This window comes from Ambystoma mexicanum (genome assembly GCF_040938575.1).
Source record: "Ambystoma mexicanum isolate Mex_15411 chromosome 12 unlocalized genomic scaffold, UKY_AmexF1_1 Mex_chr12_unloc.1, whole genome shotgun sequence".
In the NCBI taxonomy this organism is placed as follows: domain Eukaryota; kingdom Metazoa; phylum Chordata; class Amphibia; order Caudata; family Ambystomatidae; genus Ambystoma; species Ambystoma mexicanum.
Genome location: NW_027182322.1, coordinates 15,642,462 through 15,656,179, shown reverse-complemented (window position 1 = coordinate 15,656,179; position 13,718 = coordinate 15,642,462). Strand labels below are relative to the sequence as shown.

Genomic DNA, 13,718 nt, shown 5'->3' with positions numbered 1-13,718 from the left:
TTCATAGGTCCTTGCTGGCAGCGGGGATGTAACTCAGTGGTAGAGCACCTGCTTTGGAAGTATGAGGCCACAGGTTCGATCCCCGGCGTCTCCATATGACATGTTTCTTCAAGTGTGGGCTTTTTCCTGTACATGGGAATTAGGATGATGTGGTCTTTTGCCATACTAAATCCTGTTGCTGAACGTCTTCTCTTTGGAGCCGATGATTGTGGACATGCACGGTGCACCATGCTTCAGTGTGATGTCTGCTTTTTTCATTGGAAGCCTGTTAGCCTGATCTCTTACCGGGATGACACAAAGCAGACTCGTTCAGACAGAGGGGCATTGGCTGAGAATAGTGTCTCCACCGGTCCCCCTGCTAGGCAGTGGTATCATTCTGAGGTGCTGTGCACGCTCACCAACTATCACCCCCTCTGACCTTTCCCACCGCAGAACACCCTGAATGCATTCAGCGGGTTATGCTTCATTCTAGGGCTGCAATGGATCGCCTAGTGGCAAAACCAATGGAAGCACCATTGACCTTCCGCAGAATTCCACTGCTTGTCTGCCTAGAGAAGCGACATCTGCCGAGTGTGCTAGGGACACTCATGACGGCAGAGCTATAGAGTGGTGGGTCCACTTTGCTTTCCACTAGCCAGCAAATACAGAAGGACATCCGAAAGAGGTGTCAGTCTATCTAGCAACATTTGTGGGCTTTCGGCTGGAGGAATTCCTGCGCGAAATGGTGCTATCTCATTTTTGGTGTTTGAAGACATACATATATATATATATATATATACATTTATTTATTTTTTCTCCATAACTACACTTCTCAAATCTGGGGCATCTATCCGAGATGGCCGTGTCACATTATGTGATGTCTCAGGCACCAACGTGATGAGATCGACCTGGCGCTTTAACTTTGTCATTGTAAGTAGTAAGATGTAATTTGGCAGTTGTCATGTTTTTTCATATGCACTACTGCAAACCCCTTTCCTTACTTAGCCCACTCCCTCCTGAAGCTTTTAGGTGTGATGAGGAAGTGTCCTCTCAGCGGGGATGTAGCTCAGTTGTAGAGCGCATGCTTTGCATGTATGAGGACCCGGGGCATTTCCACTTGTTTCTCTTTTTGACTGTCAAATGATCTCTATCCACTAGATGGCCCTTTGAGCACAGTAATCCTCTGGTGGAAATCTTCCCCTGGAAGTCATCTCTTATGGAGAAGCAAAATGCACACTGCTTCAGTGTGACCATGTGGTTTTCCATTCTTGCTCCAGTTTTCCCTGCTCTTTTGCTAGTGCTTCACTCGGCAGAATGTTTTGACCAGAAGAGTTCTCCCTGAAAATTATGTCTGCAGGACAGACACACTGCATACCGAGGGGATGTAGCTCAGTGGTAGAGCACTTGTTTTGCATGTATGAGGCCCCGGGTCCAATCCCTGGCATCTCCAATTGTTTCCCTTTTTTTGACTGTCATATGGTCTCTGTCCACTAGATGGCTCTTTGAGCACGGTAATCCTCTGGTGGAATACTTCCCCTGGAAGTCATCTCTTATGGAGAAGCATAATGCACACTGCTTCAGTGTGACCATGTGCTTTTCCAGTCTTGCTCCCGTTTTCCCTGGTCTTTTGCTAGTGCTTCAGTTGGCAGCATACTTTGACCGGAAGAATTCTCCCAGGAAAAGATGTCTGCAGGACAGACTCACCGCACACCAAGGGGATGTAGCTCAGTGGTAGAGCGCATGCTTCGCATGTATGAGGTCCCGGGTTCAATCCCCGGCACCTCCATTTGCATAAACTTCAGTGTGATTTTGTCCCGGTTATTTTGTATTTCACACTGCAACTCGGGCCATGATTATAGGATCATCGACATTCATATCTATTTGTCTGAGAAAACGCTGGTGCCCGTATCGCAAACCTGCCTGTAATATATCAGTGAGGTTTGCGTCCCTGCCAGTGTCAACATCCTGTATGCCTTCACAATCACTACAAATAGAAATGCACAGAGAGTACCATCACACCACAGTTTTAACTGTGCAGAATCGTGAAAGGATTGGCATTGCCTTGCGTTTCTTTTCAGTCGATTGTTTTGGTTCCGAATGTATAGCTCCACCATTGTACCTTTGTAGCATATGATGGCCAGCTTTAAAAATAATTTGTTTTCACTGGATGTGGCCACAGATGTACCTCTGTTGTCAACCTAAGTTGATCAGGTTCTGTAACTTGTTAGTTTTGAGCTGGAATATCCTACCAGCTCTGCTGCTGGGGCCTATCTCCGGCTTCTAAAAGCAAAAGCCTTGAACATATTGATATTTTTCATTAGTTGATCAGGGGGATTGCAGGGGGGGGCAGCTTTTCTGCATGTTTCTATGGACAGCCAGAAACAGGTAGCTCTAAAATGAAGTCCGCCATTTGGAAACTCCAATTCGACAGTTACCATCAGTTCTGGGCGCTGTTAGTCCCAAGCAGCCAGCCAGCATCTGGTAGATTTCATAGGTCCTTGCTGGCAGCGGGGATGTAACTCAGTGGTAGAGCACCTGCTTTGGAAGTATGAGGCCACAGGTTCGATCCCCGGCGTCTCCATATGACATGTTTCTTCAAGTGTGGGCTTTTTCCTGTACATGGGAATTAGGATGATGTGGTCTTTTGCCATACTAAATCCTGTTGCTGAACGTCTTCTCTTTGGAGCCGATGATTGTGGACATGCACGGTGCACCATGCTTCAGTGTGATGTCTGCTTTTTTCATTGGAAGCCTGTTAGCCTGATCTCTTACCGGGATGACACAAAGCAGACTCGTTCAGACAGAGGGGCATTGGCTGAGAATAGTGTCTCCACCGGTCCCCCTGCTAGGCAGTGGTATCATTCTGAGGTGCTGTGCACGCTCACCAACTATCACCCCCTCTGACCTTTCCCACCGCAGAACACCCTGAATGCATTCAGCGGGTTATGCTTCATTCTAGGGCTGCAATGGATCGCCTAGTGGCAAAACCAATGGAAGCACCATTGACCTTCCGCAGAATTCCACTGCTTGTCTGCCTAGAGAAGCGACATCTGCCGAGTGTGCTAGGGACACTCATGACGGCAGAGCTATAGAGTGGTGGGTCCACTTTGCTTTCCACTAGCCAGCAAATACAGAAGGACATCCGAAAGAGGTGTCAGTCTATCTAGCAACATTTGTGGGCTTTCGGCTGGAGGAATTCCTGCGCGAAATGGTGCTATCTCATTTTTGGTGTTTGAAGACATATATATATATATATATATATATTTATTTATTTTTTCTCCATAACTACACTTCTCAAATCTGGGGCATCTATCCGAGATGGCCGTGTCACATTATGTGATGTCTCAGGCACCAACGTGATGAGATCGACCTGGCGCTTTAACTTTGTCATTGTAAGTAGTAAGATGTAATTTGGCAGTTGTCATGTTTTTTCATATGCACTACTGCAAACCCCTTTCCTTACTTAGCCCACTCCCTCCTGAAGCTTTTAGGTGTGATGAGGAAGTGTCCTCTCAGCGGGGATGTAGCTCAGTTGTAGAGCGCATGCTTTGCATGTATGAGGACCCGGGGCATTTCCACTTGTTTCTCTTTTTGACTGTCAAATGATCTCTATCCACTAGATGGCCCTTTGAGCACAGTAATCCTCTGGTGGAAATCTTCCCCTGGAAGTCATCTCTTATGGAGAAGCAAAATGCACACTGCTTCAGTGTGACCATGTGGTTTTCCATTCTTGCTCCAGTTTTCCCTGCTCTTTTGCTAGTGCTTCACTCGGCAGAATGTTTTGACCAGAAGAGTTCTCCCTGAAAATTATGTCTGCAGGACAGACACACTGCATACCGAGGGGATGTAGCTCAGTGGTAGAGCACTTGTTTTGCATGTATGAGGCCCCGGGTCCAATCCCTGGCATCTCCAATTGTTTCCCTTTTTTTGACTGTCATATGGTCTCTGTCCACTAGATGGCTCTTTGAGCACGGTAATCCTCTGGTGGAATACTTCCCCTGGAAGTCATCTCTTATGGAGAAGCATAATGCACACTGCTTCAGTGTGACCATGTGCTTTTCCAGTCTTGCTCCCGTTTTCCCTGGTCTTTTGCTAGTGCTTCAGTTGGCAGCATACTTTGACCGGAAGAATTCTCCCAGGAAAAGATGTCTGCAGGACAGACTCACCTCACACCAAGGGGATGTAGCTCAGTGGTAGAGCGCATGCTTCGCATGTATGAGGTCCCGGGTTCAATCCCCGGCACCTCCATTTGCATAAACTTCAGTGTGATTTTGTCCCGGTTATTTTGTATTTCACACTGCAACTCGGGCCATGATTATAGGATCATCGACATTCATATCTATTTGTCTGAGAAAACGCTGGTGCCCGTATCGCAAACCTGCCTGTAATATATCAGTGAGGTTTGCGTCCCTGCCAGTGTCAACATCCTGTATGCCTTCACAATCACTACAAATAGAAATGCACAGAGAGTACCATCACACCACAGTTTTAACTGTGCAGAATCGTGAAAGGATTGGCATTGCCTTGCGTTTCTTTTCAGTCGATTGTTTTGGTTCCGAATGTATAGCTCCACCATTGTACCTTTGTAGCATATGATGGCCAGCTTTAAAAATAATTTGTTTTCACTGGATGTGGCCACAGATGTACCTCTGTTGTCAACCTAAGTTGATCAGGTTCTGTAACTTGTTAGTTTTGAGCTGGAATATCCTACCAGCTCTGCTGCTGGGGCCTATCTCCGGCTTCTAAAAGCAAAAGCCTTGAACATATTGATATTTTTCATTAGTTGATCAGGGGGATTGCAGGGGGGGGCAGCTTTTCTGCATGTTTCTATGGACAACCAGAAACAGGTGGCTCTAAAATGAAGTCCGCCATTTGGAAACTCCAATTCGACAGTTACCATCAGTTCTGGGCGCTGTTAGTCCCAAGCAGCCAGCCAGCATCTGGTAGATTTCATAGGTCCTTGCTGGCAGCGGGGATGTAACTCAGTGGTAGAGCACCTGCTTTGGAAGTATGAGGCCACAGGTTCGATCCCCGGCGTCTCCATATGACATGTTTCTTCAAGTGTGGGCTTTTTCCTGTACATGGGAATTAGGATGATGTGGTCTTTTGCCATACTAAATCCTGTTGCTGAACGTCTTCTCTTTGGAGCCGATGATTGTGGACATGCACGGTGCACCATGCTTCAGTGTGATGTCTGCTTTTTTCATTGGAAGCCTGTTAGCCTGATCTCTTACCGGGATGACACAAAGCAGACTCGTTCAGACAGAGGGGCATTGGCTGAGAATAGTGTCTCCACCGGTCCCCCTGCTAGGCAGTGGTATCATTCTGAGGTGCTGTGCACGCTCACCAACTATCACCCCCTCTGACCTTTCCCACCGCAGAACACCCTGAATGCATTCAACGGGTTATGCTTCATTCTAGGGCTGCAATGGATCGCCTAGTGGCAAAACCAATGGAAGCACCATTGACCTTCCGCAGAATTCCACTGCTTGTCTGCCTAGAGAAGCGAAATCTGCCGAGTGTGCTAGGGACACTCATGACGGCAGAGCTATAGAGTGGTGGGTCCACTTTGCTTTCCACTAGCCAGCAAATACAGAAGGACATCCGAAAGAGGTGTCAGTCTATCTAGCAACATTTGTGGGCTTTCGGCTGGAGGAATTCCTGCGCGAAATGGTGCTATCTCATTTTTGGTGTTTGAAGACATACATATATATATATATATATATATATTTATTTATTTTTTCTCCATAACTACACTTCTCAAATCTGGGGCATCTATCCGAGATGGCCGTGTCACATTATGTGATGTCTCAGGCACCAACGTGATGAGATCGACCTGGCGCTTTAACTTTGTCATTGTAAGTAGTAAGATGTAATTTGGCAGTTGTCATGTTTTTTCATATGCACTACTGCAAACCCCTTTCCTTACTTAGCCCACTCCCTCCTGAAGCTTTTAGGTGTGATGAGGAAGTGTCCTCTCAGCGGGGATGTAGCTCAGTTGTAGAGCGCATGCTTTGCATGTATGAGGACCCGGGGCATTTCCACTTGTTTCTCTTTTTGACTGTCAAATGATCTCTATCCACTAGATGGCCCTTTGAGCACAGTAATCCTCTGGTGGAAATCTTCCCCTGGAAGTCATCTCTTATGGAGAAGCAAAATGCACACTGCTTCAGTGTGACCATGTGGTTTTCCATTCTTGCTCCAGTTTTCCCTGCTCTTTTGCTAGTGCTTCACTCGGCAGAATGTTTTGACCAGAAGAGTTCTCCCTGAAAATTATGTCTGCAGGACAGACACACTGCATACCGAGGGGATGTAGCTCAGTGGTAGAGCACTTGTTTTGCATGTATGAGGCCCCGGGTCCAATCCCTGGCATCTCCAATTGTTTCCCTTTTTTTGACTGTCATATGGTCTCTGTCCACTAGATGGCTCTTTGAGCACGGTAATCCTCTGGTGGAATACTTCCCCTGGAAGTCATCTCTTATGGAGAAGCATAATGCACACTGCTTCAGTGTGACCATGTGCTTTTCCAGTCTTGCTCCCGTTTTCCCTGGTCTTTTGCTAGTGCTTCAGTTGGCAGCATACTTTGACCGGAAGAATTCTCCCAGGAAAAGATGTCTGCAGGACAGACTCACCTCACACCAAGGGGATGTAGCTCAGTGGTAGAGCGCATGCTTCGCATGTATGAGGTCCCGGGTTCAATCCCCGGCACCTCCATTTGCATAAACTTCAGTGTGATTTTGTCCCGGTTATTTTGTATTTCACACTGCAACTCGGGCCATGATTATAGGATCATCGACATTCATATCTATTTGTCTGAGAAAACGCTGGTGCCCGTATCGCAAACCTGCCTGTAATATATCAGTGAGGTTTGCGTCCCTGCCAGTGTCAACATCCTGTATGCCTTCACAATCACTACAAATAGAAATGCACAGAGAGTACCATCACACCACAGTTTTAACTGTGCAGAATCGTGAAAGGATTGGCATTGCCTTGCGTTTCTTTTCAGTCGATTGTTTTGGTTCCGAATGTATAGCTCCACCATTGTACCTTTGTAGCATATGATGGCCAGCTTTAAAAATAATTTGTTTTCACTGGATGTGGCCACAGATGTACCTCTGTTGTCAACCTAAGTTGATCAGGTTCTGTAACTTGTTAGTTTTGAGCTGGAATATCCTACCAGCTCTGCTGCTGGGGCCTATCTCCGGCTTCTAAAAGCAAAAGCCTTGAACATATTGATATTTTTCATTAGTTGATCAGGGGGATTGCAGGGGGGGGCAGCTTTTCTGCATGTTTCTATGGACAACCAGAAACAGGTGGCTCTAAAATGAAGTCCGCCATTTGGAAACTCCAATTCGACAGTTACCATCAGTTCTGGGCGCTGTTAGTCCCAAGCAGCCAGCCAGCATCTGGTAGATTTCATAGGTCCTTGCTGGCAGCGGGGATGTAACTCAGTGGTAGAGCACCTGCTTTGGAAGTATGAGGCCACAGGTTCGATCCCCGGCGTCTCCATATGACATGTTTCTTCAAGTGTGGGCTTTTTCCTGTACATGGGAATTAGGATGATGTGGTCTTTTGCCATACTAAATCCTGTTGCTGAACGTCTTCTCTTTGGAGCCGATGATTGTGGACATGCACGGTGCACCATGCTTCAGTGTGATGTCTGCTTTTTTCATTGGAAGCCTGTTAGCCTGATCTCTTACCGGGATGACACAAAGCAGACTCGTTCAGACAGAGGGGCATTGGCTGAGAATAGTGTCTCCACCGGTCCCCCTGCTAGGCAGTGGTATCATTCTGAGGTGCTGTGCACGCTCACCAACTATCACCCCCTCTGACCTTTCCCACCGCAGAACACCCTGAATGCATTCAGCGGGTTATGCTTCATTCTAGGGCTGCAATGGATCGCCTAGTGGCAAAACCAATGGAAGCACCATTGACCTTCCGCAGAATTCCACTGCTTGTCTGCCTAGAGAAGCGACATCTGCCGAGTGTGCTAGGGACACTCATGACGGCAGAGCTATAGAGTGGTGGGTCCACTTTGCTTTCCACTAGCCAGCAAATACAGAAGGACATCCGAAAGAGGTGTCAGTCTATCTAGCAACATTTGTGGGCTTTCGGCTGGAGGAATTCCTGCGCGAAATGGTGCTATCTCATTTTTGGTGTTTGAAGACATACATATATATATATATATATATATATATTTATTTATTTTTTCTCCATAACTACACTTCTCAAATCTGGGGCATCTATCCGAGATGGCCGTGTCACATTATGTGATGTCTCAGGCACCAACGTGATGAGATCGACCTGGCGCTTTAACTTTGTCATTGTAAGTAGTAAGATGTAATTTGGCAGTTGTCATGTTTTTTCATATGCACTACTGCAAACCCCTTTCCTTACTTAGCCCACTCCCTCCTGAAGCTTTTAGGTGTGATGAGGAAGTGTCCTCTCAGCGGGGATGTAGCTCAGTTGTAGAGCGCATGCTTTGCATGTATGAGGACCCGGGGCATTTCCACTTGTTTCTCTTTTTGACTGTCAAATGATCTCTATCCACTAGATGGCCCTTTGAGCACAGTAATCCTCTGGTGGAAATCTTCCCCTGGAAGTCATCTCTTATGGAGAAGCAAAATGCACACTGCTTCAGTGTGACCATGTGGTTTTCCATTCTTGCTCCAGTTTTCCCTGCTCTTTTGCTAGTGCTTCACTCGGCAGAATGTTTTGACCAGAAGAGTTCTCCCTGAAAATTATGTCTGCAGGACAGACACACTGCATACCGAGGGGATGTAGCTCAGTGGTAGAGCACTTGTTTTGCATGTATGAGGCCCCGGGTCCAATCCCTGGCATCTCCAATTGTTTCCCTTTTTTTGACTGTCATATGGTCTCTGTCCACTAGATGGCTCTTTGAGCACGGTAATCCTCTGGTGGAATACTTCCCCTGGAAGTCATCTCTTATGGAGAAGCATAATGCACACTGCTTCAGTGTGACCATGTGCTTTTCCAGTCTTGCTCCCGTTTTCCCTGGTCTTTTGCTAGTGCTTCAGTTGGCAGCATACTTTGACCGGAAGAATTCTCCCAGGAAAAGATGTCTGCAGGACAGACTCACCGCACACCAAGGGGATGTAGCTCAGTGGTAGAGCGCATGCTTCGCATGTATGAGGTCCCGGGTTCAATCCCCGGCACCTCCATTTGCATAAACTTCAGTGTGATTTTGTCCCGGTTATTTTGTATTTCACACTGCAACTCGGGCCATGATTATAGGATCATCGACATTCATATCTATTTGTCTGAGAAAACGCTGGTGCCCGTATCGCAAACCTGCCTGTAATATATCAGTGAGGTTTGCGTCCCTGCCAGTGTCAACATCCTGTATGCCTTCACAATCACTACAAATAGAAATGCACAGAGAGTACCATCACACCACAGTTTTAACTGTGCAGAATCGTGAAAGGATTGGCATTGCCTTGCGTTTCTTTTCAGTCGATTGTTTTGGTTCCGAATGTATAGCTCCACCATTGTACCTTTGTAGCATATGATGGCCAGCTTTAAAAATAATTTGTTTTCACTGGATGTGGCCACAGATGTACCTCTGTTGTCAACCTAAGTTGATCAGGTTCTGTAACTTGTTAGTTTTGAGCTGGAATATCCTACCAGCTCTGCTGCTGGGGCCTATCTCCGGCTTCTAAAAGCAAAAGCCTTGAACATATTGATATTTTTCATTAGTTGATCAGGGGGATTGCAGGGGGGGGCAGCTTTTCTGCATGTTTCTATGGACAACCAGAAACAGGTGGCTCTAAAATGAAGTCCGCCATTTGGAAACTCCAATTCGACAGTTACCATCAGTTCTGGGCGCTGTTAGTCCCAAGCAGCCAGCCAGCATCTGGTAGATTTCATAGGTCCTTGCTGGCAGCGGGGATGTAACTCAGTGGTAGAGCACCTGCTTTGGAAGTATGAGGCCACAGGTTCGATCCCCGGCGTCTCCATATGACATGTTTCTTCAAGTGTGGGCTTTTTCCTGTACATGGGAATTAGGATGATGTGGTCTTTTGCCATACTAAATCCTGTTGCTGAACGTCTTCTCTTTGGAGCCGATGATTGTGGACATGCACGGTGCACCATGCTTCAGTGTGATGTCTGCTTTTTTCATTGGAAGCCTGTTAGCCTGATCTCTTACCGGGATGACACAAAGCAGACTCGTTCAGACAGAGGGGCATTGGCTGAGAATAGTGTCTCCACCGGTCCCCCTGCTAGGCAGTGGTATCATTCTGAGGTGCTGTGCACGCTCACCAACTATCACCCCCTCTGACCTTTCCCACCGCAGAACACCCTGAATGCATTCAGCGGGTTATGCTTCATTCTAGGGCTGCAATGGATCGCCTAGTGGCAAAACCAATGGAAGCACCATTGACCTTCCGCAGAATTCCACTGCTTGTCTGCCTAGAGAAGCGACATCTGCCGAGTGTGCTAGGGACACTCATGACGGCAGAGCTATAGAGTGGTGGGTCCACTTTGCTTTCCACTAGCCAGCAAATACAGAAGGACATCCGAAAGAGGTGTCAGTCTATCTAGCAACATTTGTGGGCTTTCGGCTGGAGGAATTCCTGCGCGAAATGGTGCTATCTCATTTTTGGTGTTTGAAGACATATATATATATATATATATATATATATATTTATTTATTTTTTCTCCATAACTACACTTCTCAAATCTGGGGCATCTATCCGAGATGGCCGTGTCACATTATGTGATGTCTCAGGCACCAACGTGATGAGATCGACCTGGCGCTTTAACTTTGTCATTGTAAGTAGTAAGATGTAATTTGGCAGTTGTCATGTTTTTTCATATGCACTACTGCAAACCCCTTTCCTTACTTAGCCCACTCCCTCCTGAAGCTTTTAGGTGTGATGAGGAAGTGTCCTCTCAGCGGGGATGTAGCTCAGTTGTAGAGCGCATGCTTTGCATGTATGAGGACCCGGGGCATTTCCACTTGTTTCTCTTTTTGACTGTCAAATGATCTCTATCCACTAGATGGCCCTTTGAGCACAGTAATCCTCTGGTGGAAATCTTCCCCTGGAAGTCATCTCTTATGGAGAAGCAAAATGCACACTGCTTCAGTGTGACCATGTGGTTTTCCATTCTTGCTCCAGTTTTCCCTGCTCTTTTGCTAGTGCTTCACTCGGCAGAATGTTTTGACCAGAAGAGTTCTCCCTGAAAATTATGTCTGCAGGACAGACACACTGCATACCGAGGGGATGTAGCTCAGTGGTAGAGCACTTGTTTTGCATGTATGAGGCCCCGGGTCCAATCCCTGGCATCTCCAATTGTTTCCCTTTTTTTGACTGTCATATGGTCTCTGTCCACTAGATGGCTCTTTGAGCACGGTAATCCTCTGGTGGAATACTTCCCCTGGAAGTCATCTCTTATGGAGAAGCATAATGCACACTGCTTCAGTGTGACCATGTGCTTTTCCAGTCTTGCTCCCGTTTTCCCTGGTCTTTTGCTAGTGCTTCAGTTGGCAGCATACTTTGACCGGAAGAATTCTCCCAGGAAAAGATGTCTGCAGGACAGACTCACCGCACACCAAGGGGATGTAGCTCAGTGGTAGAGCGCATGCTTCGCATGTATGAGGTCCCGGGTTCAATCCCCGGCACCTCCATTTGCATAAACTTCAGTGTGATTTTGTCCCGGTTATTTTGTATTTCACACTGCAACTCGGGCCATGATTATAGGATCATCGACATTCATATCTATTTGTCTGAGAAAACGCTGGTGCCCGTATCGCAAACCTGCCTGTAATATATCAGTGAGGTTTGCGTCCCTGCCAGTGTCAACATCCTGTATGCCTTCACAATCACTACAAATAGAAATGCACAGAGAGTACCATCACACCACAGTTTTAACTGTGCAGAATCGTGAAAGGATTGGCATTGCCTTGCGTTTCTTTTCAGTCGATTGTTTTGGTTCCGAATGTATAGCTCCACCATTGTACCTTTGTAGCATATGATGGCCAGCTTTAAAAATAATTTGTTTTCACTGGATGTGGCCACAGATGTACCTCTGTTGTCAACCTAAGTTGATCAGGTTCTGTAACTTGTTAGTTTTGAGCTGGAATATCCTACCAGCTCTGCTGCTGGGGCCTATCTCCGGCTTCTAAAAGCAAAAGCCTTGAACATATTGATATTTTTCATTAGTTGATCAGGGGGATTGCAGGGGGGGGCAGCTTTTCTGCATGTTTCTATGGACAACCAGAAACAGGTGGCTCTAAAATGAAGTCCGCCATTTGGAAACTCCAATTCGACAGTTACCATCAGTTCTGGGCGCTGTTAGTCCCAAGCAGCCAGCCAGCATCTGGTAGATTTCATAGGTCCTTGCTGGCAGCGGGGATGTAACTCAGTGGTAGAGCACCTGCTTTGGAAGTATGAGGCCACAGGTTCGATCCCCGGCGTCTCCATATGACATGTTTCTTCAAGTGTGGGCTTTTTCCTGTACATGGGAATTAGGATGATGTGGTCTTTTGCCATACTAAATCCTGTTGCTGAACGTCTTCTCTTTGGAGCCGATGATTGTGGACATGCACGGTGCACCATGCTTCAGTGTGATGTCTGCTTTTTTCATTGGAAGCCTGTTAGCCTGATCTCTTACCGGGATGACACAAAGCAGACTCGTTCAGACAGAGGGGCATTGGCTGAGAATAGTGTCTCCACCGGTCCCCCTGCTAGGCAGTGGTATCATTCTGAGGTGCTGTGCACGCTCACCAACTATCACCCCCTCTGACCTTTCCCACCGCAGAACACCCTGAATGCATTCAGCGGGTTATGCTTCATTCTAGGGCTGCAATGGATCGCCTAGTGGCAAAACCAATGGAAGCACCATTGACCTTCCGCAGAATTCCACTGCTTGTCTGCCTAGAGAAGCGACATCTGCCGAGTGTGCTAGGGACACTCATGACGGCAGAGCTATAGAGTGGTGGGTCCACTTTGCTTTCCACTAGCCAGCAAATACAGAAGGACATCCGAAAGAGGTGTCAGTCTATCTAGCAACATTTGTGGGCTTTCGGCTGGAGGAATTCCTGCGCGAAATGGTGCTATCTCATTTTTGGTGTTTGAAGACATATATATATATATATATATATATTTATTTATTTTTTCTCCATAACTACACTTCTCAAATCTGGGGCATCTATCCGAGATGGCCGTGTCACATTATGTGATGTCTCAGGCACCAACGTGATGAGATCGACCTGGCGCTTTAACTTTGTCATTGTAAGTAGTAAGATGTAATTTGGCAGTTGTCATGTTTTTTCATATGCACTACTGCAAACCCCTTTCCTTACTTAGCCCACTCCCTCCTGAAGCTTTTAGGTGTGATGAGGAAGTGTCCTCTCAGCGGGGATGTAGCTCAGTTGTAGAGCGCATGCTTTGCATGTATGAGGACCCGGGGCATTTCCACTTGTTTCTCTTTTTGACTGTCAAATGATCTCTATCCACTAGATGGCCCTTTGAGCACAGTAATCCTCTGGTGGAAATCTTCCCCTGGAAGTCATCTCTTATGGAGAAGCAAAATGCACACTGCTTCAGTGTGACCATGTGGTTTTCCATTCTTGCTCCAGTTTTCCCTGCTCTTTTGCTAGTGCTTCACTCGGCAGAATGTTTTGACCAGAAGAGTTCTCCCTGAAAATTATGTCTGCAGGACAGACACACTGCATACCGAGGGGATGTAGCTCAGTGGTAGAGCACTTGTTTTGC

General features: G+C 46.7%; 5 non-coding genes across 5 annotated transcripts; all 5 read left to right on the top strand.

Annotated features, from left to right (window-relative positions):
- Nucleotides 1-1,693: 1,693 nt before the first annotated feature.
- On the top strand, nucleotides 1,694-1,765 carry TRNAA-CGC (transfer RNA alanine (anticodon CGC)). The gene has a single exon. It is a non-coding gene; the product is annotated as a tRNA-Ala (tRNA).
- Nucleotides 1,766-4,155: 2,390 nt separating this feature from the next.
- TRNAA-CGC (transfer RNA alanine (anticodon CGC)) lies at nucleotides 4,156-4,227 on the top strand. Its single transcript has one exon. It is a non-coding gene; the product is annotated as a tRNA-Ala (tRNA).
- Nucleotides 4,228-6,621: 2,394 nt separating this feature from the next.
- TRNAA-CGC (transfer RNA alanine (anticodon CGC)) lies at nucleotides 6,622-6,693 on the top strand. The gene has a single exon. It is a non-coding gene; the product is annotated as a tRNA-Ala (tRNA).
- Nucleotides 6,694-9,089: 2,396 nt separating this feature from the next.
- Nucleotides 9,090-9,161, top strand: TRNAA-CGC (transfer RNA alanine (anticodon CGC)). Its single transcript has one exon. It is a non-coding gene; the product is annotated as a tRNA-Ala (tRNA).
- Nucleotides 9,162-11,557: 2,396 nt separating this feature from the next.
- TRNAA-CGC (transfer RNA alanine (anticodon CGC)) lies at nucleotides 11,558-11,629 on the top strand. The gene has a single exon. It is a non-coding gene; the product is annotated as a tRNA-Ala (tRNA).
- The last annotated feature ends 2,089 nt before the right edge of the window (nucleotides 11,630-13,718 follow it).